The sequence below is a fragment of the Ambystoma mexicanum genome, unplaced genomic scaffold (assembly GCF_040938575.1).
Source record: "Ambystoma mexicanum isolate Mex_15411 unplaced genomic scaffold, UKY_AmexF1_1 Mex_scaf66, whole genome shotgun sequence".
Lineage (NCBI taxonomy): Eukaryota > Metazoa > Chordata > Amphibia > Caudata > Ambystomatidae > Ambystoma > Ambystoma mexicanum.
In genome coordinates, this window is record NW_027182484.1 from 41,374 (window position 1) to 64,064 (window position 22,691).

The window sequence follows — 22,691 nt, forward strand, 5'->3', positions numbered from 1 at the left end:
CCCTCTTCAATAGATCCTGTTAAAATGTTTTTCAACCCAATGCACTGGAAGAAACAATAGGATATATCATCATTTCATATACAAAACAATGAACAATTGGGTTTAACTATGCTCTTAGCACAAAATCAACAAAATGCAGTAGAGAAACAGTTACGTTTTGCAGAATTTGTGCATTTGACAAAAGTTTTTTTTCCATGTTCCAAGATCTCCATGTGATACGAAATGTATGAATTCTTGCAATGGAAACCTCACTGTATTTTACCAAGGCAGATAAAGAACATCCTTCGCACCCCATATACCTATAAGGAGGGTTTGGTGGCTGCAAATGCATTGCTTTGATGGTGATTGCATGTTGCTTCCACTTTGTACATATTACTGAATAAATAAAGGTGCACATTTCGGAATTGGGGTTATAGCTCAGGGGTAGAGCATTTGACTGCAGATCAAGAGGTCCCTAGTTCAAATCTGGGTACCCCCTTGTCCAACTGTTTTACCTGTAGAAATATTTTCTTAATTAAATAAATTGAAGAAAACATTTACAATCTTAGCATTTTATGTAATGAGCAACACATTTCTACATTTGAAATACTCCTGATCATCTCCTGAAACATAGGGTAAACACCATGAAACTGTTTAGGATTTCTTCATATGATACAAGCTGTGTTTTACATTCACCCAAGTTCTACTTGTGATATTATCAGTTTGAAAAAGTCCATTGGAAGATCATTTGAATGTTATAAAACTGTGGTGGAAACCAATAATATGCCCTTAATGAAATGTATTAGTTTGTAGAGCTGACCAGAAGTGCACTGATGTCATTAGTTCTACAAGTTCCATACGGTCACCCACTCTATCACCTTTTTAAAAAAGAGCAGTTTTCAGCATTCAAGGGTTTATGTCAGTGGTAGAGGGTAGGAGTGCACTTCAAGAAGTCCCTGTTTCATAACCATATACCCTCTTCAATAGATCCTGTTAAAATGTTTTTCAACCCAATGCACTGTAAGAAACAATAGGATATATCATCATTTCATATAAAAAACAATGAATAATTGGGTTTAACTATGCTCTTAGCACAAAATCAACAAACTGCAGTAGAGAAGCAGTTACGTTTTGCAGAATTTGTGCATTTGACAAAAGTTTTTTTTCCATGTTCCAAGATCTACATGTGATACGAAATGTATGAATTCTTGCAATGGAAACCTCACTGTATTTTACCAAGGCAGATAAAGGACATCCTTCGCACCCCATATACTTATAAGGAGGGTTTGGTGGCTGAAAATGCATTGCTTTGATGGTGATTGCATGTTGCTTGCACTTTGTACATATTACTGAATGAATAAAGGTGAACATTTTAGAACTGGGGGTATAGCTCAGTGGTAGAGCATTTGACTGCAGATCAAGAGGTCCCTAGTTCAAATCTGGGTGCCCCCTTGTCCAACTGTTTTACCTGTAGAAATATTTTTTTAATTAAATAAATTGAAGAAAACATTTACAATCTTAGCATTTTATGTAATGAGCAACACATTTCTACATTTGAAATACTCCTGATCATCTCTGGAAACTTAGGGTAAACACCATTAAGCTGTTTCAGATTTCTTCGTATGATACAAGCTGTGTATTACATTCACCCAAGTTCTACTGGTGATATTATCAGTTTGAAATAGTCCATTGGAAGCACATATGAATGTTATAAAACTGTGGTGGAAACCAATAATATGCCCTTAATGAAATGTATTAATTTGTACAGCTGACCAGAAGTGCACTGATGTCATTAGTTCTACAAGTTCCATACAGTCACCCACTCTATCACCTTTTTAAAAAAGAGCAGTTTTCAGCATTCAAGGGTTTATGTCAGTGGTAGAGGGTAGGAGTGCAGTTCAAGAAGTCCCTGTTTCATAACCATATACCCACTTCAATAGATCCTGTTAAAATGTTTTTCAACCCAATGCACTGTAAGAAACAATAGGATATATAATCATTTCATATAAAAAACAATGAACAATTGGGTTTAACTATGCTCTTAGCACAAAATCAACAAACTGCAGTAGAGAAGCAGTTACGTTTTTCAGAATTTGTGCATTTGACAAAAGTTTTTTTTCCATGTTCCAAGATCTACATGTGATAAGAAATGTATGAAGTCTTGCTATGGAAACCTCACTGTATTTTACCAAGGCAGATAAAGGACATCCTTCGCACCCCATACACTTATAAGGAGGGTTTTGTGGCTGAAAATGCATTGCTTTGATGGTGATTGCATGTTGCTTGTACTTTGTACATATTACTGAATTAATAAAGGCAAACTTTTCAGAACTGGGGTATAGCTCAGTGGTAGAGCATTTGACTGCAGATCAAGATTTCCCTAGTTCAAAACTGGGTGCCCCCTTGTTCAACTGTTTTACCTGTAGAAATATTTTTCTAATTAAATAAATTGAAGAAAACATTTACAATCTTAGCATTTTATGTAATGAGCAACACATTTCTACATTAGAAATACTCCTGATTATCTCCTGAAACATAGGGTAAACACCATGAAACTGTTTAGGATTTCTTCATATGATACAAGCTGTGTTTTACATTCACCCAAGTTCTACTGGTGATATGATCAGTTTGAAATAGTCCATTGGAAGCTCATATGAATGTTATAAAACTGTGGTGGAAACCAATAATATGCCCTTAATGAAATGTATTAATTTGTACAGCTGACCAGAAGTGCACTGATGTCATTAGTTCTACAAGTTCCATACAGTCACCCACTCTATCACCTTTTTAAAAAAGGGCAGTTTTCAGCATTCAAGGGTTTATGTCAGTGGTAGAGCGTAGGAGCGCTTTTCAAGAAGTCCCTGGTTCATAACCATATACCCTCTTCAATAGATCCTGTTAAAATGTTTTTCAACCCAATGCACTGTAAGAAACAATAGGATATATCATCATTTCATATAAAAAACAATGAACAATTGGGTTTAACTATGCTCTTAGCACAAAATCAACAAAATGCAGTAGAGAAGCAGTTACGTTTTGCAGAATTTGTGCATTTGACAAACGTTTTTTTTTCCATGTTCCAAGATCTACATGTGATACAAAATGTATAAATTCTTGCAATGGAAACCTCACTGCATTTTACCAAGGCAGATAAAGGACATCTTTTGTACCCCTTATACTTATAAGGAGGGTTTGGTGGCTGAAAATGCATTGCTTTGATGGTGATTGCATGTTGCTTCCACTTTGTACATATTACTGAATAAATAAAAGAGAACATTTCAGAAATGGGGGTATAGCTCAGGGGTAAAGCATTTCACTGCAGATCAAAAGGTCCCTAGTTCAAATCTGGGTGCCCCCTTGTCCAACTGTTTTACCTGTAGAAATATGTTTTTAATTGAAGAAAACATTTACAATCTTAGCATTTTATGTAATGAGCAACACATTTCTACATTAGAAATACTCCTGATCATCTCCTGAAACATAGGGTAAACACCATGAAACTGTTTAGGATTTCTTCATATGATACAAGCTGTGTTTGACATTCACCCAAGTTCTACTGGTGATATTACCAGTTTGAAATAGTCCATTAGAAGCTCATATGAATGTTATAAAACTGTGGTGGAAACCAATAATATGCCCTTAATGAAATGTATTAATTTGTACAGCTGACCAGAAGTGCACTGATGCCATTAGTTCTACAAGTTCCATAGAGTCACCCACTCTATCACCTTTTTAAAAAAGGGCAGTTTTCAACATTCAAGGGTTTATGTCAGTGGTAGAGCGTAGGAGTGTAGTTCAAGAAGTCCCTGTTTCATAACCATATACCCTCTTCAATAGATCCTGTTAAATGTTTTTCAACCCAATGCACTGTAAGAAACAATAAGATATATAATCATTTCATATACAAAACAATGAACAATTGGGTTTAACTATGCTCTTAGCACAAAATCAACAAACTGCAGTAGAGAAGCAGTTACATTTTTCAGAATTTGTGCATTTGACAAAAGATTTTTTTTCCATGTTCCAAGATCTACATGTGATACGAAATGTATGAATTCTTGCAATGGAAACCTTACTGTATTTTACCAAGGCAGATAAAGGACATCCTTCGCACCCCATATACTTATAAGGAGGGTTTGGTGGCTGAAAATGCATTGCTTTGATGGTGATTGCATGTTGCTTGCACTTTGTACATATTACTGAATTAATAAAGGTGAACTTTTCAGAACTGGGGGTATCGCTCAGTGGTAGAGCATTTGACTACAGATCAAAAAGTTCCTAGTTCAAATCTGGGTGCCCCCTTGTCCAACTGTTTTACCTGTAGAAATATGTTTTTAATTAAATAAATTGAAGTAAACATTTACAATCTTAGCATTTTATGTAATGAGCATCACATTTCTACATTTGAAATACTCCTGATCATCACCTGAAACATAGGGTAAACACCATTAAGCTGTTTAGGATTTCTTCATATGATACAAGCTGTGTTTTACATTCACCCAAGTTCTACTGGTGATATGATCAGTTTGAAATAGTCCATTGGAAGCTCTTATGAATGTTATAAAACTGTGGTGGAAACCAATAATATGCCCTTAATGAAATGTATTAATTTGTACAGCTGACCAGAATTGCACTGATGTCATTAGTTCTACAAGTTCCATAGAGTCACCCACTCTATCACCTTTTTAAAAAAGGGCAGTTTTCAACATTCAAGGATTTATGTCAGTGGTAGAGCGTAGGAGTGTAGTTCAAGAAGTCCCTGTTTCATAACCATTTACCCTCTTCAATAGATCCTGTTAAAATGTTTTTCAACCCAATGCACTGTAAGAAAAAATCTGATATATCATCATTTCATATACAAAACAATGAACAATTGGGATTAACTATGCTCTTAGCACAAAATCAACAAACTGCAGTAGAGAAGCAGTTACATTTTGCAGAATTTGTGCATTTGACAAAAGATTTTTTTTCCATGTTCCAAGATCTACAAGTGATACGAAATGTATGAATTCCTGCAATGGAAACCTCACTGCATTTTACCAAGGCAGATAAAGGACATCTTTTGTACCACTTATACTTATAAGGAGGGTTTGGTGGCTGAAAATGCATTGTTTTGATGGTGATTGCATGTTGCTTGCACTTTGTACATATTACTGAATTAATAAAGGTGAACTTTTCAGAAATGGGGGAATAGCTCAGTGGTAGAGCATTTGACTGCAGATCAAGAGGTCCCTAGTTCAAAACTGGGTGCCCCCTTGTTCAACTGTTTTACCTATAGAAATATGTTTTTAATTGAAGAAAACATTTACAATCTTAGCATTTTATGTAATGAGCAACACATTTCTACATTAGAAATACTCCTGATCATCTCCTGAAACATAGGGTAAACACCATGAAACTGTTTAGGATTTCTTCATATGATACAAGCTGTGTTTGACATTCACCCAAGTTCTACTGGTGATATTACCAGTTTGAAATAGTCCATTGGAAGCTCATATGAATGTTATAAAACTGTGGTGGAAACCAATAATATGCCCTTAATGAAATGTATTAATTTGTACAGCTGACCAGAAGTGCACTGATGCCATTAGTTCTACAAGTTCCATAGAGTCACCCACTCTATCACCTTTTTGAAAAAGGGCAGTTTTCAACATTGAAGGGTTTATGTCAGTGGTAGAGCGTAGGAGTGTAGTTCAAGAAGTCCCTGTTTCATAACCATATACCCTCTTCAATAGATCCTGTTAAATGTTTTTCAACCCAATGCACTGTAAGAAACAATAAGATATATAACCATTTCATATACAAAACAATGAACAATTGGGTTTAACTATGCTCTTAGCACAAAATCAACAAACTGCAGTAGAGAAGCAGTTACATTTTTCAGAATTTGTGCATTTGACAAAAGATTTTTTTCCATGTTCCAAGATCTACATGTGATACGAAATGTATGAAATCTTGCAATGGAAACCTCACTGTATTTTACCAAGGCAGATAAAGGACATCTTTTGTACCACTTATACTTATAAGGAGGGTTTGGTGGCTGAAAATGCATTGTTTTGATGGTGATTGCATGTTGCTTGCACTTTGTACATATTACTGAATTAATAAAGGTGAACTTTTCAGAAATGGGGGAATAGCTCAGTGGTAGAGCATTTGACTGCAGATCAAGAGGTCCCTAGTTCAAAACTGGGTGCCCCCTTGTCCAACTGTTTTACCTGTAGAAATATGTTTTTAATTGAAGAAAACATTTACAATCTTAGCATTTTATGTAATGAGCAACACATTTCTACATTAGAAATACTCCTGATCATCTCCTGAAACATAGGGTAAAGACCATGAAACTGTTTAGGATTTCTTCATATGATACAAGCTGTGTTTGACATTCACCCAAGTTCTACTGGTGATATTACCAGTTTGAAATAGTCCATTGGAAGCTCATATGAATGTTATAAAACTGTGGTGGAAACCAATAATATGCCCTTAATGAAATGTATTAATTTGTACAGCTGACCAGAAGTGCACTGATGCCATTAGTTCTACAAGTTCCATAGAGTCACCCACTCTATCACCTTTTTAAAAAAGGGCAGTTTTCAACATTGAAGGGTTTATGTCAGTGGTAGAGCGTAGGAGTGTAGTTCAAGAAGTCCCTGTTTCATAACCATATACCCTCTTCAATAGATCCTGTTAAATGTTTTTCAACCCAATGCACTGTAAGAAACAATAAGATATATAACCATTTCATATACAAAACAATGAACAATTGGGTTTAACTATGCTCTTAGCACAAAATCAACAAACTGCAGTAGAGAAGCAGTTACATTTTTCAGAATTTGTGCATTTGACAAAAGATTTTTTTCCATGTTCCAAGATCTACATGTGATACGAAATGTATGAATTCTTGCAATGGAAACCTTACTGTATTTTACCAAGGCAGATAAAGGACATCCTTCGCACCCCATATACTTATAAGGAGGGTTTGGTGGCTGAAAATGCATTGCTTTGATGGTGATTGCATGTTGCTTGCACTTTGTACATATTACTGAATTAATAAAGGTGAACTTTTCAGAACTGGGGGTATCGCTCAGTGGTAGAGCATTTGACTGCAGATCAAAAGGTTCCTAGTTCAAATCTGGGTGCCCCCTTGTCCAACTGTTTTACCTGTAGAAATATGTTTTTAATTAAATAAATTGAAGTAAACATTTACAATCTTAGCATTTTATGTAATGAGCATCACATTTCTACATTTGAAATACTCCTGATCATCACCTGAAACATAGGGTAAATACCATTAAGCTGTTTAGGATTTCTTCATATGATACAAGCTATGTTTTACATTCACCCAAGTTCTACTGGTGATATGATCAGTTTGAAATAGTCCATTGGAAGCTCTTATGAATGTTATAAAACAGTGGTGGAAACCAATAATATGCCCTTAATGAAATGTATTAATTTGTACAGCTGACCAGAATTGCACTGATGTCATTAGTTCTACAAGTTCCATAGAGTCACCCACTCTATCACCTTTTTAAAAAAGGGCAGTTTTCAACATTCAAGGATTTATGTCAGTGGTAGAGCGTAGGAGTGTAGTTCAAGAAGTCCCTGTTTCATAACCATATACCCTCTTCAATAGATCCTGTTAAAATGTTTTTCAACCCAATGCACTGTAAGAAACAATCTGATATATCATCATTTCATATACAAAACAATGAACAATTGGGATTAACTATGCTCTTAGCACAAAATCAACAAACTGCAGTAGAGAAGCAGTTACATTTTGCAGAATTTGTGCATTTGACAAAAGATTTTTTTTCCATGTTCCAAGATCTACATGTGATACGAAATGTATGAATTCCTGCAATGGAAACCTCACTGTATTTTACCAAGGCAGATAAAGGACATCTTTTGTACCACTTATACTTATAAGGAGGGTTTGGTGGCTGAAAATGCATTGTTTTGATGGTGATTGCATGTTGCTTGCACTTTGTACATATTACTGAATTAATAAAGGTGAACTTTTCAGAAATGGGGGTATAGCTCAGTGGTAGAGCATTTGACTGCAGATCAAGAGGTCCCTAGTTCAAAACTGGGTGCCCCCTTGTTCAACTGTTTTACCTGTAGAAATATGTTTTTAATTGAAGAAAACATTTACAATCTTAGCATTTTATGTAATGAGCAACACATTTCTACATTAGAAATACTCCTGATCATCTCCTGAAACATAGGGTAAACACCATTAAGCTGTTTAGGATTTCTTCATATGATACAAGCTGTGTTTGACATACACCCAAGTTCTACTGGTGATATTACCAGTTTGAAATAGTCCATTGGAAGCTCATATGAATGTTATAAAACTGTGGTGGAAACCAATAATATGCCCTTAATGAATTGTATTAATTTGTACAGCTGACCAGAAGTGCACTGATGCCATTAGTTCTACAAGTTCCATAGAGTCACCCACTCTATCACTTTTTTAAAAAAGGGCAGTTTTCAGCATTCAAGGGTTTATGTCAGTGGTAGAGGGTAGGAGTGCAGTTCAAGAAGTCCCTGTTTCATAACCATATACCCTCTTCAATAGATCCTGTTAAAATGTTTTTCAACCCAATGCACTGTAAGAAACAATAAGATATATCATCATTTCTTATACAAAACAATGAACAATTGGGTTTAACTATGCTCTTAGCACAAAATCAACAAACTTCAGTACAGAAGCAGTTATGTTTTGCAGATTTTGTGCATTTGACAAAAAGTTTTTTTCCATGATCCAAGATCTACATGTGACAAGAAATGTATGAATTCTTGCACTGGAAACCTCACTGTATTTTACGAAGGCAGATAAAGGACATCTTTTGTACCCCTTATACTTATAAGGAGGGTTTGGTGGCTGCAAATGCATTGCTTTGACGGTGAATGCATGTTGCTTCCACTTTGCACATATTACTGAATAAATAGGTGAACGTTTCAGAATTGGGGGTATAGCTCAGTGGTAGAGCATTTGACTGCAGATCAAGAGGTCCCTAGTTCAAATCTGGGTGCCCCCTTGTACAACTGTTTTACCTGTAGAAATATGTTTTTAATTAAATAAATTGAAGTAAACATTTACAATCTTAGCATTTTATGTAATGAGCATCACATTTCTAAATTTGAAATACTCCTGATCATCACCTGAAACATAGGGTAAACACCATTAAGCTGTTTAGGATTTCTTCATATGATACAAGCTGTGTTTTACATTCACCCAAGTTCTACTGGTGATATGATCAGTTTGAACTAGTCCATTGGAAGCTCTTATGAATGTTATAAAACTGTGGTGGAAACCAATAATATGCCCTTAATGAAATGTATTAATTTGTACAGCTGACCAGAATTGCACTGATGTCATTAGTTCTACAAGTTCCATAGAGTCACCCACTCTATCACCTTTTTAAAAAAGGGCAGTTTTCAACATTCAAGGATTTATGTCAGTGGTAAAGCGTAGGAGTGTAGTTCAAGAAGTCCCTGTTTCATAACCATATACCCTCTTCAATAGATAATGTTAAAATGTTTTTCAACCCAATGCACTGTAAGAAACAATCTGATATATCATCATTTCATGTACAAAACAATGAACAATTGGGATTAACTATGCTCTTAGCACAAAATCAACAAACTGCAGTAGAGAAGCAGTTACATTTTGGAGAATTTGTGCATTTGACAAAAGATTTTTTTTCCATGTTCCAAGATCTACATGTGATACGAAATGTATGAATTCTTGCAATGGAAACCTCACTGTATTTTACCAAGGCAGATAAAGGACATCTTTTGTACCACTTATACTTATAAGGAGGGTTTGGTGGCTGAAAATGCATTGTTTTGATGGTGATTGCATGTTGCTTGCACTTTGTACATATTACTGAATTAATAAAGGTGAACTTTTCAGAAATGGGGGTATAGCTCAGTGGAGAGCATTTTACTGCAGATCAAGAGGTCCCTAGTTCAAAACTGGGTGCCCCCTTGTTAAACTGTTTTACCTGTAGAAATATGTTTTTAATTGAAGAAAACATTTACAATCTTAGCATTTTATGTAATGAGCAACACATTTCTACATTAGAAATACTCCTGATCATCTCCTGAAACATAGGGTAAACACCATGAAACTGTTTAGGATTTCTTCATATGATACAAGCTGTGTTTGACATTCACCCAAGTTCTACTGGTGATATTACCAGTTTGAAATAGTCCATTGGAAGCTCATATGAATGTTATAAAACTGTGTTGGAAACCAATAATATGCCCTTAGTGAAATTTATTAATTTGTACAGCTGACCAGAAGTGCACTGATGCCATTAGTTCTAAAAGTGCCATAGAGTCACCCACTCTATCACCTTTTTAAAAAAGGGCAGTTTTCAACATTCAAGGGTTTATGTCAGTGGTAGAGCGTAGGAGTGTAGTTCAAGAAGTCCCTGTTTCATAACCATATACCCTCTTCAATAGATCCTGTTAAATGTTTTGCAACCCAATGCACTGTAAGAAACAATAAGATATATAATCATTTCATATACAAAACAATGAACAATTGGGTTTAACTATGCTCTTAGCACAAAATCAACAAACTGCAGTAGAGAAGCAGTTACATTTTTCAGAATTTGTGCATTTGACAAAAGATTTTTTTTCCATGTTCCAAGATCTACATGTGATACGAAATGTATGAATTCTTGCAATGGAAACCTTACTGTATTTTACCAAGGCAGATAAAGGACATCCTTCACACCCCATATACTTATAAGGAGGGTTTGGTGGCTGAAAATGCATTGCTTTGATGGTGATTGCATGTTGCTTGCACTTTGTACATATTACTGAATTAATAAAGGTGAACTTTTCAGAACTGGGGGTATAGCTCAGTGGTAGAGCATTTGACTGCAGATCAAGAGGTCCTAGTTCAAATCTGGGTGCCCCCTTGTTCATCTGTTTTACCTGTAGAAATATTTTTTTAATTAAATAAATTGAAGACAACATTTACAATCTTAGCATTTTATGTAATGAGTAACACATTTCTACATCTGAAATACTCCTGATCATCTCCTGAAACATAGGGTAAACACCATGAAACTGTTTAGGATTTCTTCGTATGATACAAGCTGTGTTTTACATTCACCCAAGTTCTACTGGTGATATTATCAGTTTGAAATAGTCCATTGGAAGCTCATATGAATGTTATAAAACTGTGGTGGAAACCAATAATATGCCCTTAATGAAATGTATTAATTTGTACAGCTTCCCAGAAGTGCACTGATGTCATTAGTTCTACACATTCCATACAGTCACCCACTCTATCACTTTTTTTAAAAAGGGCAGTTTTCAGCATTCAAGGGTTTAACTCAGTGGTAGAGCGTAGGAATGCAGTTCAAGAAGTCCCTGTTTCATAACCATCTACCCTCTTCAATAGATCCTGTTAAAATGTTTTTCAACCCAATGCACTGTAAGAAACAATAGGATATATCATCATTTCATATAAAAACAATGAACAATTGGGTTTAACTATGCTCTTAGCACAAAATCAACAAACTGCAGTAGAGAAGCAGTTACGTTTTGCAGAATTTGTGCATTTGACAAAAGTATTTTTTCCATGTTCCAAGATCTACATGTGATATGAAATGTATGAATTCTTGAAATGGAGACCTCACTGTATTTTACCAAGGCAGATAAAGGACATCCTTCGCACCCCTTATACTTATAAGGAGGGTTTGGTGGCTGAAAATGCATTGCTTTGATGGTGATTGCATGTTGCTTGCACTTTGTACATATTACTGAATTAGTAAAGGTGAACATTTTAGAACTGCAGGTATAGCTCAGTGGTAGAGCATTTGACTGCAGATCAAGAGGTCCCTCGTTCAAATCTGAGGGCCCCCTGGTCCAACTGTTGCACCTGTAGAAATATTTTTTTAATTGAAGAAAATATTTACAATCTTAGCATTTTATGTAATGAGCAACACGTTTCTATATTTGAAATACTCCTGATCATCTCCTGAAACATAGGGTAAACACCATTAAGCTGTTTCGGATTTCTTCGTATGATACAAGCTGTGTATTACATTCACCCAAGTTCTACTGGTGATATTATCAGTTTGAAATAGTCCATTGGAAGCTCATATGAATGTTATAAACCTGTGGTGGAAACCAATAATATGCCCTTAATGAAATGTATTCATTTGTACAGCTGACCAGAAGTGCACTGATGTCATTAGTTCTACAAGTTCCATACAGTCACCCACTCTATCACCTTTTTAAAAAAGGGCAGTTTTCAGCATTCAAGGGTTTAACTCAGTGGTAGAGCGTAGGAATGCAGTTCAAGAAGTTCCTGATTCATAACCATATATCCTCTTCAATAGATCCTGTTAAAATGTTTTTCAACCCAATGCACTGTAAGAAACAATAGGATATATAATCATTTCATATAAAAAACAATGAACAATTGGTTTAAATATGCTCTTAGCACAAAATCAACAATCTGCAGTAGAGAAGCAGTTACATTTTGCAGAATTTGTGCATTTGACAAAAGTTTTTTTTCCATGTTCCAAGATCTACATGTGATACGAAATGTATGAATTCTTGCAATAGAAACCTCACTGTATTTTACCAAGGCAGATAAAGGACATCCTTCGCACCCCATATACCTATAAGGAGGGTTTGGTGGCTGAAAATGCTTTGCTTTGATGGTGATTGCATGTTGCTTGCACTTTGTACATATTACTGAATTAGTAAAGGTGAACATTTCAGAACTGGGGGTATAGCTCAGTGGTAGAGCATTTGACTTCAGATCAAGAGGTCCCTCGTTCAAATCTGAGTGCCCCTTGGTCCAACTGTTGCACCTGTAGAAATATTTTTTTAATTGAAGAAAATATTTACAATCTTAGCATTTTATGTAATGAGCAACACGTTTCTATATTTGAAATACTCCTGATCATCTCCTGAAACATAGGGTAAACACCATTAAGCTGTTTCGGATTTCTTCGTATGATACAAGCTGTGTATTACATTCACCCAAGTTCCACTGGTGATATTATCAGTTTGAAATAGTCCATTGGAAGCTCATATGAATGTTATAAACCTGTGGTGGAAACCAATAATATGCCCTTAATGAAATGTATTAATTTATACAGCTGACCAGAAGTGCACTGATGTCATTAGTTCTACAAGTTCCATACAGTCACCCACTCTATCACCTTTTTTATAAAAGGGCAGTTTTCAGCATTCAAGGGTTTAACTCAGTGGTAGAGCGTAGGAATGCAGTTCAAGAAGTCCCTGTTTAATAACCATATACCCTCTTCAATAGATCCTGTTAAAATGTTTTTCAACCCAATGCACTGTAAGAAACAATAAGATATATCATCATTTCATATACAAAACAATGAACAATTGGGTTTAACTATGCTCTTAGCACAAAATCAACAAACTGCAGTAGAGAAGCAGTTGCATTTTGCAGAATTTGTGCATTTGACAAAAGATTTTTTTTCCATGTTCCAAGATCTACATGTGATACGAAATGTATGAATTCTTGCAATGGAAACCTCACTGTATTTTACCAAGGCAGATAAAGGACATCTTTTGTACCACTTATACTTATAAGGAGGGTTTGGTGGCTGAAAATGCATTGTTTTGATGGTGATTGCATGTTGCTTGCACTTTGTACATATTACTGAATTAATAAAGGTGAACTTTTCAGAATTGGGGGTATAGCTCAGTGGTAGAGCATTTGACTGCAGATCAAGAGGTCCTAGTTCAAATCTGGGTGCCCCCTCGTTCAACTGTTTTACCTGTAGAAATATTTTTTTAATTAAATAAATTGAAGAAAACATTTACAATCTTAGCATTTTATGTAATGAGCAACACATTTCTACATCTGAAATACTCCTGATCATCTCCTGAAACATAGGGTAAACACCATGAAACTGTTTAGGATTTCTTCGTATGATACAAGCTGTGTTTTACATTCACCCAAGTTCTACTGGTGATATTATCAGTTTGAAATAGTCCATTGGAAGCTCATATGAATGTTATAAAACTGTGGTGGAAACCAATAATATGCCCTTAATGAAATGTATTAATTTGTACAGCTTCCCAGAAGTGCACTGATGTCATTAGTTCTACACGTTCCATACAGTCACCCACTCTATCACTTTTTTTAAAAAGGGCAGTTTTCAGCATTCAAGGGTTTAACTCAGTGGTAGAGCGTAGGAATGCAGTTCAAGAAGTCCCTGTTTCATAACCATCTACCCTCTTCAATAGATCCTGTTAAAATGTTTTTCAACCCAATGCACTGTAAGAAACAATAGGATATATCATCATTTCATATAAAAACAATGAACAATTGGGTTTAACTATGCTCTTAGCACAAAATCAACAAACTGCAGTAGAGAAGCAGTTACGTTTTGCAGAATTTGTGCATTTGACAAAAGTTTTTTTTCCATGTTCCAAGATCTACATGTGATATGAAATGTATGAATTCTTGAAATGGAGACCTCACTGTATTTTACCAAGGCAGATAAAGGACATCCTTCGCACCCCTTATACTTATAAGGAGGGTTTGGTGGCTGAAAATGCATTGCTTTGATGGTGATTGCATGTTGCTTGCACTTTGTACATATTACTGAATTAGTAAAGGTGAACATTTTAGAACTGCAGGTATAGCTCAGTGGTAGAGCATTTGACTGCAGATCAAGAGGTCCCTCGTTCAAATCTGAGGGCCCCCTGGTCCAACTGTTGCACCTGTAGAAATATTTTTTTAATTGAAGAAAATATTTACAATCTTAGCATTTTATGTAATGAGCAACACGTTTCTATATTTGAAATACTCCTGATCATCTCCTGAAACATAGGGTAAACACCATTAAGCTGTTTTGGATTTCTTCGTATGATACAAGCTGTGTATTACATTCACCCAAGTTCTACTGGTGATATTATCAGTTTGAAATAGTCCATTGGAAGCTCATATGAATGTTATAAACCTGTGGTGGAAACCAATAATATGCCCTTAATGAAATGTATTCATTTGTACAGCTGACCAGAAGTGCACTGATGTCATTAGTTCTACAAGTTCCATACAGTCACCCATTCTATCACCTTTTTAAAAAAGGGCAGTTTTCAGCATTCAAGGGTTTAACTCAGTGGTAGAGCGTAGGAATGCAGTTCAAGAAGTCCCTGATTCATAACCATATATCCTCTTCAATAGATCCTGTTAAAATGTTTTTCAACCCAATGCACTGTAAGAAACAATAGGATATATAATCATTTCATATAAAAAACAATGAACAATTGGTTTAACTATGCTCTTAGCACAAAATCAACAAACTGCAGTAGAGAAGCAGTTACATTTTGCAGAATTTGTGCATTTGACAAAAGTTTTTTTTCCATGTTCCAAGATCTACATGTGATACGAAATGTATGAATTCTTGCAATAGAAACCTCACTGTATTTTACCAAGGCAGATAAAGGACATCCTTCGCACCCCATATACCTATAAGGAGGGTTTGGTGGCTGAAAATGCTTTGCTTTGATGGTGATTGCATGTTGCTTGCACTTTGTACATATTAATGAATTAGTAAAGGTGAACATTTCAGAACTGGGGGTATAGCTCAGTGGTAGAGCATTTGACTTCAGATCAAGAGGTCCCTCGTTCAAATCTGAGTGCCCCTTGGTCCAACTGTTGCACCTGTAGAAATATTTTTTTAATTGAAGAAAATATTTACAATCTTAGCATTTTATGTAATGAGCAACACGTTTCTATATTTGAAATACTCCTGATCATCTCCTGAAACATAGGGTAAACACCATTAAGCTGTTTCGGATTTCTTCGTATGATACAAGCTGTGTATTACATTCACCCAAGTTCCACTGGTGATATTATCAGTTTGAAATAGTCCATTGGAAGCTCATATGAATGTTATAAACCTGTGGTGGAAACCAATAATATGCCCTTAATGAAATGTATTAATTTATACAGCTGACCAGAAGTGCACTGATGTCATTAGTTCTACAAGTTCCATACAGTCACCCACTCTATCACCTTTTTTATAAAAGGGCAGTTTTCAGCATTCAAGGGTTTAACTCAGTGGTAGAGCGTAGGAATGCAGTTCAAGAAGTCCCTGTTTAATAACCATATACCCTCTTCAATAGATCCTGTTAAAATGTTTTTCAACCCAATGCACTGTAAGAAACAATAAGATATATCATCATTTCATATACAAAACAATGAACAATTGGGTTTAACTATGCTCTTAGCACAAAATCAACAAACTGCAGTAGAGAAGCAGTTACATTTTGCAGAATTTGTGCATTTTACAAAAGATTTTTGTTCCATGTTCCAAGATCTACATGTGATACGAAATGTATGAATTCTTGCAATGGAAACCTCATTGTATTTTACCAAGGCAGATAAAGGAAATCTTTTGTACCCCTTATACTTATAAGGAGGGTTTGGTGGCTGAAAATGCATTGCTTTGATGGTGATTGCATGTTGCTTCCACTTTGTACATATTACTGAATAAATAAAGGTGAACATTTCAGAAATGGGGGTATAGCTCAGGGGTAGAGCATTTCACTGCAAATCAAAAGGTCTCTTGTTCAAATCTGGGTGCCCCCTTGTCCAACTGTTTTACCTGTAGAAATATGTTTTTAATTAAATAAATTGAAGTAAACATTTACAATCTTAGCATTTTATGTAATGAGCAACACATTTCTACATTTGAAATACTCCTGATCATCTCCAGAAACATGGGGTAAACACCTTGAAACTGTTTAGGATTTCTTCGTATGATACAAGCTGTGTTTTACATTCACCCAAGTTCTGCTGGTGATATTATCAGTTTGAAATAGTCCATTGGAAGCTCATATGAATGTTATAAAACTGTGGTGGAAACCAATAATATGCCCTTAATGAAATGTATTAATTTGTACAGCTGACCAGAATTGCACTGATGTCATTAGTTCTACAAGTTCCATACAGTCAACCACTCTATCACCTTTTTAAAAAACGGCAGTTTTCAGAATTCAAGGGTTTAACTCAGTGGTAGGGCGTAGGAATGCAGATCAAGAAGTCACTGTTTCATAACCATATACCCTCTTCAATAGATCCTGTTAAAATGTTTTTCAACCCAATGCACTGTAAGAAACAATAAGATATATCATCATTTCATATACAAAAGAATGAACATTTGGGTTTAACTATGCTCTTAGCACAAAATCAACAAACTGCAGTAGAGAAGCAGTTGCATTTTGCAGAATTTGTGCATTTGACAAAAGATTTTTTTTCCATGTTCCAAGATCTACATGTGATACGAAATTTATGAATTCTTGCAATGGAAACCTCACTGTATTTTACCAAGGCAGATAAAGGACATCCTTTGCACCCCTTATACTTATAAGGAGGGTTTGGTGGCTGAAAATGCATTGCTTTGATGGTGATTGCATGTTGCTTGCACTTTGTACATATTACTGAATTAGTAAAGGTGAACATTTTAGAACTGCAAGTATAGCTCAGTGGTAGAGCATTTGACTGCAAATCAAGAGGTCCCTCGTTCAAATCTGAGGGCCCCCTGGTCCAACTGTTGCACCTGTAGAAATATTTTTTTAATTGAAGAAAATATTTACAATCTTAGCATTTTATGTAATGAGCAACACGTTTCTATATTTGAAATACATCTGATCATCTCCTGAAACATAGGGTAAACACCATTAAGCTGTTTCGGATTTCTTCGTATGATACAAGCTGTGTATTACATTCACCCAAGTTCTACTGGTGATATTATCAGTTTGAAATAGTCCATTGGAAGCTCATATGAATGTTATAAACCTGTGGTGGAAACCAATAATATGCCCTTAATGAAATGTATTCATTTGTACAGCTGACCAGAAGTGCACTGATGTCATTAGTTCTACAAGTTCCATACAGTCACCCACTCTATCACCTTTTTAAAAAAGGGCAGTTTTCAGCATTCAAGGGTTTAACTCAGTGGTAGAGCGTAGGAATGCAGTTCAAGAAGTCCCTGATTCATAACCATATATCCTCTTCAATAGATCCTGTTAAAATGTTTTTCAACCCAATGCACTGTAAGAAACAATAGGATATATAATCATTTCATATAAAAAACAATGAACAATTGGGTTTAACTATGCTCTTAGCACAAAATCAACAAACTGCAGTAGAGAAGCAGTTACGTTTTGCAGAATTTGTGCATTTGACAAAAGTTTTTTTTCCATGTTCCAAGATCTACATGTGATACGAAATGTATGAATTCTTGCAATAGAAACCTCACTGTATTTTACCAAGGCAGATAAAGGACATCCTTCGCACCCCATATACCTATAAGGAGGTTTTGGTGGCTGAAAATGCTTTGCTTTGATGGTGATTGCATGTTGCTTGCACTTTGTACATATTACTGAATTAGTAAAGGTGAACATTTCAGAACTGGGGGTATAGCTCAGTGGTAGAGCATTTGACTGCAGTTCAAGAGGTCCCTTGTTCGAATCTGGGTGCCCCCTGGTCCAACTGTTGTACCTGTATAAATATTGTTTTAAATAAATTGAAGAAAACATTTACAATCTTAGCATTTTATGTAATGAGCAACACATTTCTACATTTGAAATACTCCTGATCATCTTCTGAAACATAGTGTAAACACCATTAAGCTGTTTCAGATTTCTTCGTATGATACAAGCTGTGTATTACCTTCACCCAAGTTCTACTGGTAATATTATCAGTTTTAAATAGTTCATTGGAAGCTCATATGAAAGTTATAAAACTGTGGTAGAAACCAATAATATGCCCTTAATGAAATGTATTAATTTGTACAGCTGCCCAGAAGTGCACTGATGTCATTAGTTCTACAAGTTCCGTATAGTCACCCACTCTATCACTTTTTTTAAAAAGGGCAATTTTCAGCATTCAAGGGTTTATGTCAGTGGTAGAGCGTAGGAGTGCAGTTCAAGAAGTCCCTGTTTCATAACCATATACCCTCTTCAATAGATCCTGTAAAATGTTTTTGAACCCAATGCACTGTAAGAAACAATAGGATATATCATCATTTTGTGTAAAAAACAATGAACAATTGGGTTTAACTATGCTCTTAGCACAAAATCAACAAACTGCAGTAGAGAAGCAGTTACGTACGTTTTGCAGAATTTGTGCATTTGACAAAAGTTTTTTTTCCATGTTCCAAGATCTACATGTGATACGAAATGTATGAATTCTTGCAATGGAAACCTCACTGTATTTTACCAAGGCAGATAAAGGACATCCTTCGCACCCCATATACTTAAATGGAGGGTTTGGTGGCTGAAAATGCATTGCTTTGATGGTGATTGCATGTTGCTTGCACTTTGTACATATTACTGAATTAATAAAGATTAACATTTTAGAACTGCAGGTATAGCTCAGTGGTAGAGCATTTGACTTCAGATCAAGAGGTCCCTCGTTCAAATCTGAGTGCCCCTTGGTCCAACTGTTGCACCTGTAGAAATATTTTTTTAATTGAAGAAAATATTTACAATCTTAGCATTTTATGTAATGAGCAACACATTTCTATATTTGAAATACTCCTGATCATCTCCTGAAACATAGGGTAAACACCATTATGCTGTTTCGGATTTCTTCGTATGATACAAGCTGTGTATTACATTCACCCAAGTTCCACTGGTGATATTATCAGTTTGAAATAGTCCATTGGAAGCTCATATGAATGTTATAAACCTGTGGTGGAAACCAATAATATGCCCTTAATGAAATGTATTCATTTGTACAGCTGACCAGAAGTGCACTGATGTCATTAGTTCTACAAGTTCCATACAGTCACCCACTCTATCAACTTTTTAAAAAAGAGCCGTTTTCAGCATTCAAGGGTTTATGTCAATGGTAGAGGGTAGGAGTGCAGTTCAAGAAGTCCCTGTTTCATAACCATATACCCTCTTCAATAGATCCTGTTAAAATATTTTTCAACCCAATGCACTGTAAGAAACAATAGGATATATCATCATTTCATATAAAAAGCAATGAACAATTGGGTTTAACTATGCGCTTAGCACAAAATAAACAAACTGCAGTAGAGAAGCATTTACATTTTGCAGAATTTGTGCATTTGACAAAAGTTTTTTTTTCCATGTTCCAAGATCTACATGTAATACGAAATGTATGAATTCTTGCACTGGAAACCTCACTGTATTTTACGAAGGCAGATAAAGTACATCTTTTGTACCCCTTATACTTATAAGGAGGGTTTGATGGCTGAAAATGCATTGCTTTGATGGTGATTGCATGTTGCTTTAACTTTGTACATATTACTGAATTAATAAAGGTGAAAATTTCAGAAATGGGCGTATAGTTCAGTGGTAGAGCATTTGACTGCAGATCAAAAGGTCCCTAGTTGAAATCTGGGTGCCCCCTTGTCCAACTGTTTTACCTGTAGAAATATTTTTTTAATTAAATAAATTGAAGAAAACATTTACAATCTTAGCATTTTATGTAATGAGCAACACATTTCTACATTTGAAATACTCCTGATCATCTCCTGAAACATAGGGTAAACACCATTAAGCTGTTTAGGATTTCTTCATATGATACAAGCTGTGTTTTACATTCACCTAAGTTCTACTGGTGATATTATCAGTTTGAAATAGTCCATTGGAAGCTCATATGAACGTTATAAAACTGTGGTGGAAACCAATAATATGCCCTTAATGAAATGTATTAATTTCTCCAGCTGACCAGAAGTGCACTGATGTCATTAGTTCTACAAGTTCCATACAGTCACCCACTCTATCACCTTTTTAAAAAAGGGCAGTTTTCAGCATTCAAGTGTTTAACTCAGTGGTAGAGCGTAGGAATGCAGTTCAAGAAGTCCCTGATTCATAACCATATATCCTCTTCAATAGATCCTGTTAAAATGTTTTTCAACCCAATGCACTGTAAGAAACAATAGGATATATAATCATTTCATATAAAAAACAATGAACAATTGGGTTTAACTATGCTCTTAGCACAAAATCAACAAACTGCAGTAGAGAAGTAGTTACGTTTTGCAGAATTTGTGCATTTGACAAAACTTTTTTTTCCATGTTCCAAGATCTACATGTGATACGAAATGTATGAATTATTGAAATGGAAACCTCACTGTATTTTACCAAGGCAGATAAAGGACATCCTTCGCACCCCATATACCTATAAGGAGGGTTTGGTGGCTGAAAATGCTTTGCTTTCATGGTGATTGCATGTTGCTTGCACTTTGTACATATTACTGAATTAGTAAAGGTGAACATTGTAGAACTGGGGGTATAGCTCAGTGGTAGAGCATTTGACTGCAGTTCAAGAGGTCCTTAGTTCGAATCTGGGTGCCCCCTGGTCCAACTGTTGTACCTGTAGAAATTTTGTTTTAAATAAATTGAAGAAAACATTTACAATCTTAGCATTTTATGTAATGAGCAACACATTTCTACATTTGAAATACTCCTGATCATCCTCTGAAACATAGTGTAAACACCATTAAGCTGTTTCAGATTTCTTCGTATGATACACGCTGTGTATTACCTTCACCCAAGTTCTACTGGTAATATTATCAGTTTGAAATAGTCCATTGGAAGCTCATATGAAAGTTATAAAACTGTGGTAGAAACCAATAATATGCCCTTAATGAAATGTATTAATTTGTACAGCTGCCCAGAAGTGCACTGATGTCATTAGTTCTACAAGTTCCATACAGTCACCCACTCTATCACTTTTTTTTAAAAAGGGCAATTTTCAGCATTCAAGGGTTTATGTAAGTGGTAGAGCGTAGGAGTGCAGTTCAAGAAGTCCCTGTTTCATAACAATATACCCTCTTCAATAGATCCTGTAAAATGTTTTTGAACCCAATGCACTGTAAGAAACAATAGGATATATCATCATTTTGTGTAAAAAACAATGAACAATTGGGTTTAACTATGCTCTTAGCACAAAATCAACAAACTGCAGTAGAGAAGCAGTTACGTTTTGCAGAATTTGTGCATTTGACAACAGTTTTCTTTCCATGTTCCAAGATCTACATGTGATACAAAATGTATGAATTCTTGCAATGGAAACCTCACTGTATTTTACCAAGGCAGATAAAGGACATCCTTCGCACCCCATATACTTATAAGGAGGGTTTGGTGGCTGAAAATGCATTGCTTTGATGGTGATTTCATGTTGCTTGCACTTTGTACATATTACTGAATTAATAAAGGTGAACATTTTTGAACCTCAGGTATAGCTCAGTGGTAGAGCATTTGACTGCAGATCAAGAGGTCCCTCGTTCAAATCTGAGTGCCCCCTGGTCCAACTGTTGGACCTGTAGAAATATTTTTTTAATTAAATAAATTGAAGAAAATATTTACAATCTTAGCATTTTATGTAATGAGCAACACGTTTCTATATTTGAAATACTCCTGATCATCTCCTGAAACATAGGGTAAACACCATTAAGCTGTTTCGGATTTCTTCGTATGATACAAGCTGTGTATTACATTCACCCAAGTTCTACTGGTGATATTATCAGTTTGAAATAGTCAATTGGAAGCTCATATGAATGTTATAAACCTGTGGTGGAAACCAATAATATGCCCTTAATGAAATGTATTCATTTGTACAGCTGACCAGAAGTGCACTGATGTCATTAGTTCTACAAGTTCCATACAGTCACCCACTCTATCAACTTTTTAAAAAAGAGCCGTTT

General features: G+C 35.4%; 10 non-coding genes across 10 annotated transcripts; all 10 read left to right on the forward strand.

Annotated features, from left to right (window-relative positions):
* Positions 1 to 1,359: 1,359 nt before the first annotated feature.
* TRNAC-GCA (transfer RNA cysteine (anticodon GCA)) lies at positions 1,360 to 1,431 on the forward strand. The gene has a single exon. It is a non-coding gene; the product is annotated as a tRNA-Cys (tRNA).
* A 2,778-nt stretch (positions 1,432 to 4,209) lies between these two features.
* Positions 4,210 to 4,281, forward strand: TRNAC-ACA (transfer RNA cysteine (anticodon ACA)). The gene has a single exon. It is a non-coding gene; the product is annotated as a tRNA-Cys (tRNA).
* Positions 4,282 to 5,163: 882 nt separating this feature from the next.
* TRNAC-GCA (transfer RNA cysteine (anticodon GCA)) lies at positions 5,164 to 5,235 on the forward strand. The gene has a single exon. It is a non-coding gene; the product is annotated as a tRNA-Cys (tRNA).
* Positions 5,236 to 6,106: 871 nt separating this feature from the next.
* Positions 6,107 to 6,178, forward strand: TRNAC-GCA (transfer RNA cysteine (anticodon GCA)). Its single transcript has one exon. It is a non-coding gene; the product is annotated as a tRNA-Cys (tRNA).
* An 871-nt stretch (positions 6,179 to 7,049) lies between these two features.
* TRNAC-GCA (transfer RNA cysteine (anticodon GCA)) lies at positions 7,050 to 7,121 on the forward strand. Its single transcript has one exon. It is a non-coding gene; the product is annotated as a tRNA-Cys (tRNA).
* Positions 7,122 to 8,003: 882 nt separating this feature from the next.
* On the forward strand, positions 8,004 to 8,075 carry TRNAC-GCA (transfer RNA cysteine (anticodon GCA)). The gene has a single exon. It is a non-coding gene; the product is annotated as a tRNA-Cys (tRNA).
* An 870-nt stretch (positions 8,076 to 8,945) lies between these two features.
* TRNAC-GCA (transfer RNA cysteine (anticodon GCA)) lies at positions 8,946 to 9,017 on the forward strand. Its single transcript has one exon. It is a non-coding gene; the product is annotated as a tRNA-Cys (tRNA).
* Positions 9,018 to 10,842: 1,825 nt separating this feature from the next.
* On the forward strand, positions 10,843 to 10,913 carry TRNAC-GCA (transfer RNA cysteine (anticodon GCA)). Its single transcript has one exon. It is a non-coding gene; the product is annotated as a tRNA-Cys (tRNA).
* Positions 10,914 to 13,682: 2,769 nt separating this feature from the next.
* On the forward strand, positions 13,683 to 13,753 carry TRNAC-GCA (transfer RNA cysteine (anticodon GCA)). Its single transcript has one exon. It is a non-coding gene; the product is annotated as a tRNA-Cys (tRNA).
* Positions 13,754 to 21,270: 7,517 nt separating this feature from the next.
* Positions 21,271 to 21,342, forward strand: TRNAC-GCA (transfer RNA cysteine (anticodon GCA)). Its single transcript has one exon. It is a non-coding gene; the product is annotated as a tRNA-Cys (tRNA).
* The last annotated feature ends 1,349 nt before the right edge of the window (positions 21,343 to 22,691 follow it).